Source organism: Bos mutus, chromosome 19, assembly GCF_027580195.1.
Source record: "Bos mutus isolate GX-2022 chromosome 19, NWIPB_WYAK_1.1, whole genome shotgun sequence".
NCBI lineage: Eukaryota > Metazoa > Chordata > Mammalia > Artiodactyla > Bovidae > Bos > Bos mutus.
In genome coordinates, this window is record NC_091635.1 from 16,418,477 (window position 1) to 16,429,882 (window position 11,406).

Sequence of the window (11,406 nt, forward strand, 5' to 3'; positions counted from 1 at the left end):
TTGAAATTTGAGTGGTATTCAGCATATTCACAGAGATGGACAACCATCACCGCAGTCTAATGTTAGGGCATTTCAACACCCCGCAGAGAAACCCCATACCCAGTAAGTGGTCAGCCCTGCTAATTGTAGTTCTGTCTCTATGGATTGGCCTATTCTAGACATTCCACATAAATGGAATCATATAGTATGTGGTCCTTTGTTTCTATCCTCTTAAACAGATCAGAGTTAACAGGGTTTTGCCTTTTTCTGATAAATCTGGCTTGCTGTTGTTGACAGTATGCTTATGATGACTTCAAGAAATACCAAGGCAGGGAGGCCATTTGACTTACATTCCCTGGTCCATTAAGATGTACATGACCCTCTCTCTTGCCCAAGTCATCAAATGACTTCAATGCCTTGTCCCATGACTTTAACCCCTGTTTTAACCATCATTTCTTTTCTGGTTCCCCCAATTTTGCAAAGTTGGACCAATAGCTCCTAAATTAGATCAGACCCAAAGTCTCATGCCTTCTCTTGACCCAGGCTCATAATATAACTCAAATGTAAACCTCTTTGGTATCTCTCTTTCTCCTGGAGTGATGAAATGAACCGACATCTTCCTCCTTTAATTGCTATCTTGAGCATCTCGTATCATCCTGCCAGCTAAATTCCACTTTAGCAATAAATCCCCACAAGTATTTTATGATCTCTCTGGTTTAAGCGGTGTTAAACCCTTTGATTCCTTGTATCCTTCCTCTCCCCTTTCTTAAAATAGTCTGTAGCCCTATGTCGAGGACTTTCTCCACTTCCCTTTCTCTAAAATTGCCTAATTGTAAAGGAACAGTTTCTCTGAAGAACATGCATGAGCATAACATTTCTGAATGCAAACCTCCAGGCAGGGTGGGGCAGGGCAACCCCTAAGTCAGTGTGGCACATGTCTGCCAAGGCCAAGGGCATCTGAGTGTTTACAGGGAGAGAGGATACTTGACTGTCCTGGGCAGTAGCATCTCTGTAAGTATCTTCTTTATCTTTCGGTGGGCATGGTGTGAAGAGGGCAAGTTTACTCTGGGGCACTGTTTCCAGTTTGGGTCAGACTCTTGCAGGGTTGTTGGAGGTCTGAGTCAGAATGGCAGGGAGGGAGTTGTCACCACTCTGAATTTGGTCAGAGGAACATGAGACGGTCGGACCAGGAGTATGTCACAGGAATTTGGGGTTTCATGGCTTCGTACGCTCATTGTCAGGATAAGCCCAGAAGTTTGAAAGGGCACCCTTGCCGGGAGCAGTTCTGAGACATGGTAAATCTGGAGACCCAAGAAAATTGAGCCTGTGTCAGGGAAACCAAGCCTTCATTGGGCCTGATGTGGGCAGGGAAAGGATGACAAGAGAGCCTGGCATAGAGCAGACCCAGGAAGTATCTGCCCAGTGACTGAACCACAGGTGTTGAGTCCGAGCAGCTGGTGGCAACTTTCTGACATGGGATGCTGAGGAAAATTTTCAGGCTTGGCTCTGTGGGAAAAGCTGTAATTTAGGACTGACCTGCGGGGGTGCAGATGAGCAAGTAGAAGTCAGTGTGCGTGTGGGAGTCCTGGTGTGGGAAGTGAGAAAAGAACCTGGACTTGAAATCACTTAAGTGGCCCTGAATTGAGGCTGGGCACCAGAGAACAGTCTGGGTGCATCCAGCTCTGGACAATCTGATAGCAGGGGAGCCTGCTGACCTCAGGCCTGGGCAAGGGACACCCCGGCTCAACCTGGGATCAGCAGAATCCAGGCAGCCCCACAGCACCGTGCTCGGTGGGTTCACACTTGGTGGGCCAGGAAGCAGGCCTCCATAAGTGGCCCAGCACTGCCCCCTGGTGGTACACCCCATCAAACGCACACTGACTTAAAAGGATCCCTTCAGGAGCCTTCTTTATTTACAGCTTGGTGGATGCTCTCAGCCTTTGAGCTTTGGGACTAATTATGCTAACCTACATGGGCCCAATCCTGCTGTGATGTGAGAATAATAATCAGGAAAAAAATGTACTTCGTGCCTCTGTTTCCACCAACTGTCTAATCCAGTTAGCCCTAAGAAATTCCCACTTAGTAGACGTTTGAGTGTGCATGCTCAGTCGTATCCAACTGTTTACGATCCCATGGAGTGACCCACCAGGCTCCTCTGTCCATGGGATTCTCCAGGCAAGAATACTGGAGTGGGTTGCCATCCACTTCTCCAGGGGATCTTCCCAATCCAGGGGTTCTTCCCAATCCAGGGGTTGAACTCGTGTCTCCTGCATCTCCTGCACTGGTAGGCAATTCTTTACCCCTGAGCCACCTGGGAAGAGTAAATGCTTAGTATGTGTTCACAGGCATTGTGCTAGACCCTTTACAGGCATCAAACTAACTTGTAATTGCTAGGAGAGGTGCTCTAATTATTCACATGTGACAGATGCGTGAGCTGGTACTAAAAGGGAGGTCTCACTCTTGCTGCAAAGGGGTGACCTTCAGTTCTGAGTGCCACCAACCTGTTAGCAACAGAACCCCCCGGCCCCACCCATAACAGTGGGAGTGAGAGTGGAGAATGGAATGGGTGAGGGCACTTCTGTTTTATGTTTAATTAACATATTTTTATGATGAATATGTGTTATTTTTCTAAATATTTTAAAATTAGGCTAAATTCTGGGTGTCCCATGATGAAGGGATGTGGCCCGTCTCACATATCCAGATGAAGACAGCTAGGAAGGAGGGGCAGGAAAAGGAAGCAGGCTCTTTCACCCTGAGAGGCAGGGATCCAGACGAGTTTGGTAGCTGAAGAGTTGGGGGGGGTAGTTTATTCTGTGTGCATTTCCGGAGTGCAGACCTGGGGCCAGGGGAGCAGCGCTCTCAAGGCAGGGTTCAGCCGCATGTCCAAGCATGTTACTAGCCAGAAAGGGCTGCCGCATGGGTGAAAATGGTGGCCTGTGGAGATGAGACATCTCTGGAAGACGCTGACTGGAGGCCACTGGGGAGTTTATACAGGAGACTTGTTGGTTGGGCAGGGGGAGACTCTTTAGAAGGTGGGCCCTCAGTTCCAAAGCCTCTGCTGTCTGTCTGTCCCCTGACCTGCCTTCTCCCCACTGGGCAGGAGTGTGTGTTCTCACCTGTAGGTGACAGCCTTGACTCAGTAGGGGCCCAGCCTGCTCCATGCAGGGGTTCTTACCTTTGGCCCTGTATCTTCCCAAGGAGAAGGGGATGCCAGAGGATGAGATGGTCGGATGGCATCACCAACTCAATGGACATGGGTTTGGGTGGACTCTGGGAGTTGGTGATGGACAGGGAGGCCTGGCGTGCTGCAGTCCATGGGGTTGTAAAGAGTCGAACATGACTGAGCGACTGAACTGAACTGAACTGAACTGAACTCACCTGAGAGTGTTTACGAACTCCTAATGCCTGGAGAGTGAGAGGTGAAAGAGGGGGAGGACTGCACCCCAGAGTGTGATGAAGTTGGTTTGGGTGTGGCCTGGGCAGTCGTAGAGCTCCCCGGTGGTTCTAGAGGGAGTGACTGAGCTGTGACTCTGTCATTTCTGTGGGGTCCGTGGCCCGCTTTTTTCACCTTCTATGCTCTCAGTCTTCTGCAGGGGGTGCCTGGACACACAGGAGGAAACTGGGAGCATCAGGAGAGGTGTCACAAAAAGCTGGAAAGAATACAAGCTCATTAGAAGGGAGAAAAGACTCCCCTGAAACATGGGTAGAGAGGAGACAGGAGCCCACACAGCACCCAGGAGGGAGCAGCAGGCATTGCATTCCCTCAGGAAATAAGTTCAGTCAGGCCCTGCAGAGGGCAAGCAGTCCTCTAGAATCCTCTGGAGGACAGGACTGGGGAGGTTAGACTGGTCTTCTGTAGCAGGGGCTTTGGCTTCTGGCCAAGTGGTGGTATTCCTGGGATTCAGGCCTCTTTGGGGACCTGGCAGAAGTGGATCCACAGGGAGGTTGAGGGTCTCCTGAGACAGAGATTAGCCTGAGGGGAACTGGGCTCCTGCTATGACGGTGAACTGACCCAAGCGCCTGCCCTCAGCTCTGCTCCAGCCTAGCGTTGGTATCCACAGAGAAGGGGCCCTCCATTCATCACAGCACATACAGCTCTTTCTATAGCGCCCAGGTCACTGGGGAAAACCACGCTGCTCTGGCCAGGGTGGGACGAGGGTGAGGCAAGTCCATGTCAAACTTGAGGAGGCAACAAAAGACTCAATTATTAGTAAGACTGGTGAGATTTGACCAATATTTTCAAAATCAGAGTTGATGCAAAAGAATGCGTGATGGACAAAATATCAAGATTTTGAATTAAGATGGGATGGGATTAGTGGGTTTTCCTTTTGCCCTAATTCCATTGTGGCATGGCTCTGCTCTGGACTCTCCACCAAAGCGCAGGCAAAGGGCAGAGGGGTATCTTCTCCCACTTTCCACCTGCACTTTGCCTGAGTCACCCATCAGCTCTGGCACCTAGAGAACTTCAGATCTTTGGTCCTGCTGGGAACTGTGGCGGTGGGCAGAGCAGTGGTGCCACCTAGCGGGAGACTCAGGCAGAGCACCAGAGGGCTTGTTACACATGGGGAAGACGTGGCTTGTGGACTTGTGGCAGTGGAAGTGGGCAGCCAGGGGCTTGGGAACAGATAGACTAGCGGGTGTTGAGCAGTGTTGCTGAGATGCTGTTAGTTCTTAGGGTATGCTTCCCTGGTGACTCAGCTGGTAGAGAACCCGCCTGCAATGCGGGAGACCTGGGTTTGATCCCTGGGTTGGGAAGATCCCTGGAGAAGGGAAAGGCTACCCATTCCAGTATTCAGGCCTGGAGAATTCCATGGACTGTATAGTCCACGGGGTCACAAAGAGTCGGACACAACTGAGCGACTTTCACTTCACTTCGCCTCTAGGGCAGTGTGTTCCCATCACATAGTACCAGGAATCTAGATCATTACAATCAACAGGGGAGCCTGAGATGTATACTCCCAAGCTCCAGCTCGGTTAGGAAGCTTGTGATTGCTCCAATGGCTCATTTTCCAGGTAAGGACTCAAAACCTCGAGAATGAGCAGCCCATGATGGTGAAAGAAACTGGAAGCCACCTTAAGACTGGAATTTGAATTTCCTTACTCCTAGTTCTCATCCTAGTTCTTCTATTGACTAAACTCTCTGTTTGAAATAAAAAGATATTGAGGCAGGAACTGTGATTCAAAGATAAGGAAGACAGTAAGTCCCAGCTCCATAGGAGAGTAGAAGAAATAAAAACGGGTCCCTGGAAATGTATGGTAAGTCTTAGGTTGTGACTGCTGGTGAGTGCAGAGGACCAAAGGGGCCTGAGATATGTTTGGATTTCAACACTTGGAGGTGGCCTTGCGGGAGGTGGCTAGGCAGAAGGAGCATGTCTGTGGGCATTTGGGGCATAGGTGAGCTGTTGTCGCAGGGGTATGTGCTCAGCTGGAGGCAGAGGGGACTGTTGATGGCGTCTGAGCAGAGCAGTGACAGATCAGAGTCGTGTTTTGAATAAGATGACTCGGGAGGATGAAGCCGTCTCAGGTAATTTGTGTGGACTTGGCTATGCTTTTGGTTGCCTTGAACCCGATCCTCTTTTGGCCAGATAGCCTGAGTGGACCTCAGAGCCCATGTCCTCACATTACCAGCCTTCAGAGCCCAGGAGGGGTTTCTGTACAACCATGAAAGGCAGGAGGAAACCTATCAAAATTGCCTCATGCTTTCACTGTGATGATTAATATTCAAACTGTCTTTTTATCTCAGGAGCCCGGGACGATTTAAAGCATGGAACCGCTATTAATATTTCCTTACGGAGATGGCTCGAGCGTAAAAAAAAAAAAAAGCCTGTGTTCATCGTCAAGCCCACATTTCAGACAGTAAAACAAAGGCAGTAGCAGACTGCTCAGGATTCAAGGCAGCACAGGTCGAGCAGGTGTGAGCCGAGTGTCAGCGCCCAGCCACGCAGGCAGGGGCCACGGTCCTGCGACCAGAGTTGGGAATTTAAATCCCTGCATGTGGAGCTGTCTGGGGCTCCTCGTGGCCGACAGGACTGATTCTGGGCGTGGGCGCAGCCCATTGGTGCTGCCGCTCTGACCCTCTCCAGGGGGACACAGAGGAAGGGGGAGAAGTGGCGGGAGACGCTATTTTAAGGCTCCCTGCGATCGCATCAGGACCAGCTGACCCTCCAGGGGGCTTGGCCCCTTTCCGACTGGGTCCCCAGGACCATGGGCTGCTCGCTCTTGGCCATGGGAGGTTGATTGTGGCCACATCACACTGACTCAATGTAAGTCTATGGGCCACTCATGACACTACACCCAGGACCTTCTGTGGTCTGGATTCACTGTGGGACTGAAGGCAAGTCACTTAAACTGAGAAAAACTCATGTCCTTTAGTCTACTTCCAAAAGGACCACCCCATCTTTGCTGGCTTGTAGGCTGGTGTAGGAATGACCTGCGAGTGCCCTTGAGAAAGAGCCTAAATGGTGTCTGGCCACCGCAGGCACGCTCCCCTCATCACCATGTTGGGCTCCCCAGTGTGAGCAGTGGGGTGGGTGGTGCGAAGGGGCCGACTTGTCTCTGCCTCCCAGACTTACTCGGTGGGCGTCTCAAGCAAGCCTGGGAGTGGAAGGGAGACAGAAGGAGATGTTAGGTTTCTGGCCTAGGACCCTTATGCGAAAGGCTGACTCCGGTCCCTGGGCCTGAGGCCAGGAAGCCCCCAAAATAAACGCCCCTGTAAATGCCTTGCTCCCAGTCTCTGCACCTGTTGCCCAGGGGACAGAGACCCCAGGCCCAAATAGGCACAGCTGCCACGGCTGCTAATCCTGCCCCAAGCTGAGGCTGCGCCATATTTGGGAATGTTTGTCCCTCCACCGGCTGGCCCTCCCCACTCGGCCCCGGGAGCTCAGAGCAAGGGGTCTCTCTCTACATGGTCCTGATCTGGCTTTCTTGGAGACTTCTGTTGGCCCATTTCCCGTTCCTGGGCATGGAGTAGGCAGTGGGTGAACACAGGGGGATGAGTCAGTGTGAGACCTCAGGCCTGAGACGGCAGCAGCGTTGGAGCCTGGGGAGGTGCCGCCTCTGCCCCGGGCGGTCTTCACACCTCGCTCCCCACCACCCCCCACACCCCCTTCCAGGGCCTCCTCGCTGATGCTTGACTCTCTACCCAGGTTTCTGAGCCAGTGTGAACTGCAAACAGCCGTGCCCACACCTGCTGTTTTGGGAAGCCAAGAAATTCATGTGCATGGTTAGGATTGTTGACAGATTTGTAAAGAACATCTTCTGGGTTATTATTATGTCTTTACTACTGATAGGAGAGGCAGAAAGTCAGAAGAACCAGTTCTCCCCAAGGGTACACTGAGTCCCCCCATTTCCCCCTCTTACCAGGAGTTGAGTTCAGCTGTGCGTAGAGTGCCTGCTGCGTGCAGAGCACTGTGCTCACCGCTAAAGGGACTGCCTGTCTGTTGGTTTCTGATTGTGAAACATGTCACCCTGTCACCTTCCTCGGCTCCCTGCTACCTCTGTGGTTTGCTTTGTTTCCCATCACCTTTGAGTACTCCTATTTCCTTGACTGTTCTTGAGGCTCTGACTCATTTACTCTGTATCTCTGGGTCACTGGGTAACCCTCTGCTGACGACAATGGTCCATTTTCTTTACCTGAGCTGCCCCTTCTCTCTGCAGGCTGGCGTCAGGGGTCTTGATGAAGGCAGCCTGAGGGTGTCTAGCACCCGCTCCCCTGCTCCTCCTTGGGGCTCTGAGGACCACCTCTTGTTTGATAAAACATGGAGAAGGCCCTCAGATGCCCAGGCTTCTTGCTCCTCACTGCCATGGAAAGCATGACACATCTTAGCTAAAAATAATCGGTACCATCCTGGGTCCCGGCTGCTGCACCATGGGCTTGAGGGCCTCCGGAACGTCTAGGCCTTGCTCAGGGTAACCGGACCGTGGCTGGGCCCCAGCAAGCAGCCTCAGGAGAGCTCAGCCTCAGCTGTTTTTAGCAGTGGGATTATTGGGAGGGGTAGAAATAGACCTCCACCTTCTGGGAGGCTTCCTCAGCCCACATTCCCAGGCACACTTTGCTTTATTAAAGCTTTCAGCTGTCGCAGGGACCAGGCGTGGAGAAAGGGTTGGGAGGAGGGGGGAGGCGGCCTTGTCCAGCAGGAGGAGGAGGAGGCTGCAGAGCACTGCCAATTGTCCGCCTTCCCCTCCCACCCCTGCCATGAGGACATGTGGCTCTTATTAGAAGCCGAGTCCCTTACACGTTGTGAGGAAGGGGGCCCCCTGACCATCATAAATCAGGATCTCCTCACTTCCAAATAAAGCAGTCTGCCATCCTAGCCCACAGTCCCTTTAGAGCTGACAGATGTATTTTTTAAATCCTGTGTTGATCATGTATTTCTTGTGTAATTAAAAAATTATAAAAGGTAATAAAAAATAGAAATCTACTGCCAAGAGATTTGGCTCAGTAAAGACTTCAGAAAGTTTTCTGGATAGTGTAAGAATTACAGGGGGAGAATTAATAAATTCTATGTTCAAGTACCAGGAAAAAAATAATAAAAGGTGAGGCTATCTATGAAAAGGAAAAGTAACTTGAAATGGCTCTTAATCTGAAGGTGGTGGGATTCCACCCAGAGAACTTAGCCTGAAGGGGGGACCCTCACCATTTTTGCCACTCTGTTTTGGGGCTCACGTGCAAAAGGACCAAGCGATATTGCAGATGAGCTAAAGGTCACCGAGTTCCTAGGGACTTGGCCTGTCTGAGGGGAGACTCTCTTAAGACAGAGTGGGCCGGGCTGATGGGACAAGAAGAGTCAGAGTGGAGGCCTGGAGGAACTTAACAGAAATGGTAACAGTCAAAAGGAAAAAAACGTGTGTGCCATGTGTTTATCTGTCCAGCTATGACGGACTCTCACCCTCAAGCCCGCCGCCTCGAGGTCCTTGTCACGTTTGTTTCCCAGCTGCTCAGGGAGGGGTGTTTTGTAGTGCAGGGGAGTTTGGGCGCTAGGGAGAATCCCAGTTCTAGAGGCCAGCGTGACCTTGAGCTCATTACCCTGTGGTTCCGTTTCTTCCTCTGTGAAGCAGGGCCAACAGCCTCGATTTGTCCTCACTGGGTCAACCGGGGATGGAGTTCAGGGGACAGGCTCGAGTCCACCGCCCCCCTCTCTGCTCCCAGACTCAACTCGCCCTGCTCCCACGTAGGGCACGGCTGGGGCTTATTTGGAATGAGGTTCATGCTTTCCTTTCTCTCTGCAGTAATAGGGCTTATATTTTCTATAGTCATGGGCATCCTTTGCTTTGTGGAATAAACGAACACTGGCACAGTTGATCACAATATTAACAGAAAATGAATGTTACCATTTTGTTGTTGTTCGTTGCTCAGTTGTGTCCGACTCTTTGTGACCCCACGGACTGCAGCACACCAGGCTTCCCCATCCTTCATCATCTCCCGGAATTTCCTCAAACTCATGTCCATTGAGTCAGTGATGCCATCCAACCATCTCTTCTTCTGTCATCCCCTTCTCCCCCTGCCTTCAATCTTTACCAACATCAGGGTCTTTTCTAATGAGTCGGCTCTTTGCATCAAGTGGCCAATGTATCGGAGCTTCAGCTTCAGCATCAGTCCTTCCAATGAATATTCAGGACTGATTTCCTTTAGGATTGACTGGTTGTATCTCCTTGCAGTCCAGGGGACTCTGAAGAGTCTTCTCCAACACCATGGTTAAAAAGCATCAATTCTTCGGGACTCAGCTTTCTTTCCAATTGATTATTTTATTTTATTTTATTTATCTTTAAAAATAAATTTATTTCTTTTAATTGGAGGTTAATTACTTTACAATATTGTATTGGTTTTGCCATAGATCAACATGAATCCGCCACAGGTATACACGGGCTCAGCTTTCTTTATGGTCCAACTCTCACATCCATACATGACTACTGGAAAAACCACAGCTTTGACTATACGGGCCTTTGTTGGCAAAGTAATGTCCCTCACCAAATCAGAGCCTAACTGGAAAGTTACAGATTCCTTCCAGAACCCACCTGCTCACCTTCTTCGTGTGAAATGTTGCGCTGTCAGTGTGTGGGCGTGGCAGGTCCTACAGCCTCAGGGGTTTTCAGCTTTATGGCCCCGGTCTACATAAAATGCATTAGGTATCTCTCTCATCAATTCTTTGTTTAAAATTCTATAAAATGAGTTCACTTCAGAGGTGGTCTTGCTTGCCTGCCTGCCTCTTTTTTCTTTCTTCCTTTCTTATCTGTATTTTATTACATATTTTTAAAAGATAAGGACTATTTTAGAAAACATTATCATAGTATCACCTTGAAAATGAACAATAATCCCATATCATCATCAAATATCTAGTCAGTATTCACATTTTACCTGATGGGATATACATGTGTATCCTTACAAGCAGTTGGTGGATAGGGCGGAGTCTCTTTTAATCTAGAATTCCTCCTTCCATTTCTTTCACGGATTTTTTCCCTTGTGATTCATTTATTGAAAAAATTAGATGTTGTGTTCAGTTGCGTTCCCCAGTATCCTAGAGTTTATTGGTTCTATCTTGGGTCTGTTTCTGCTTTCCTGTAAGTTGGTGGATGTGATTAGGGTCTGGATCAGACCCCAGTGTGATTGCTGGATGGGAATTTTTCCTGGGCAGTGATGTATATACTTCTTTCTGCAGGCATGCCATGTCTTGTCTTATTTTTGTGATACTAGTAGCCATAATTCGTCAGGGGTTCATAATTTGTATAAAAATGGTGACGTGCCAGACCTTTCATTCCTTCTTCATCTACCAGTATGAACACCTCTGTAACAAGCTTTGTCTGCTTTTTCCATCCCCTGCTTTCCCTGGAAGGTGGCCTATAGCCATCGGTGTGCAGCAGAGAGGCTCTGGGCAAACGCAACCTTTGGCCCAGCCTTGGTCTCACTGCTGGGATTCCTTTCAACAACAGACCCCCCAGGAGGACACCGCGCGTTCTAGTCACAGCGTTGCCAGAAAGGAGGAAAGCACGAGAGACAGATGTGGTCTTTGAGGTAAGGTGATCTGAAATCAATGACAGGCCACAGTGGCCCCCTTTCTGTGGATGACAAATCCCAGAAGGCGCTGAGCTCTCCTGGTGCTTTAACTCCTCCTGAGTAAGTCTGGGTCATCTCATCCCCCAGAATCAGATAAAGGAGGGCATTTGACAATATTTCTGATAATGACGAACAAATAATTCCAAGTTTGACGATTCTGTTTCTGTAGCAGTTCGCCCAGGTAGTATTCTGACTTCCTACTGTATTTTCTCATAAAGACAGGCTTACCCTGGGTAGGGGTGGGATTTTCTGCTGTGCGGCTTTGAAACCATGTAGACTGAGCCAAGAACTCAGTGGTAGATGTCGCCTGGGGTCCGGGGGAACTGGCGCTATTTCACTGATTTGTGTTTCCAGTACTTAGTGCAGCGCTCACGTGG

The 11,406-nt window shown here is 49.9% G+C and overlaps 1 long non-coding RNA gene across 1 annotated transcript in view; it reads left to right on the forward strand.

Annotated features, from left to right (window-relative positions):
- Window positions 1–11,406, forward strand: part of LOC138992094 (uncharacterized) — a 54,485-nt gene that overhangs the window by 41,365 nt on the left and 1,714 nt on the right. The window contains exon 2 of the long non-coding RNA XR_011467955.1: window positions 10,809–10,987. This is a non-coding gene — a long non-coding RNA (uncharacterized lncRNA). The remainder of the gene's footprint in view (window positions 1–10,808; window positions 10,988–11,406) is intronic.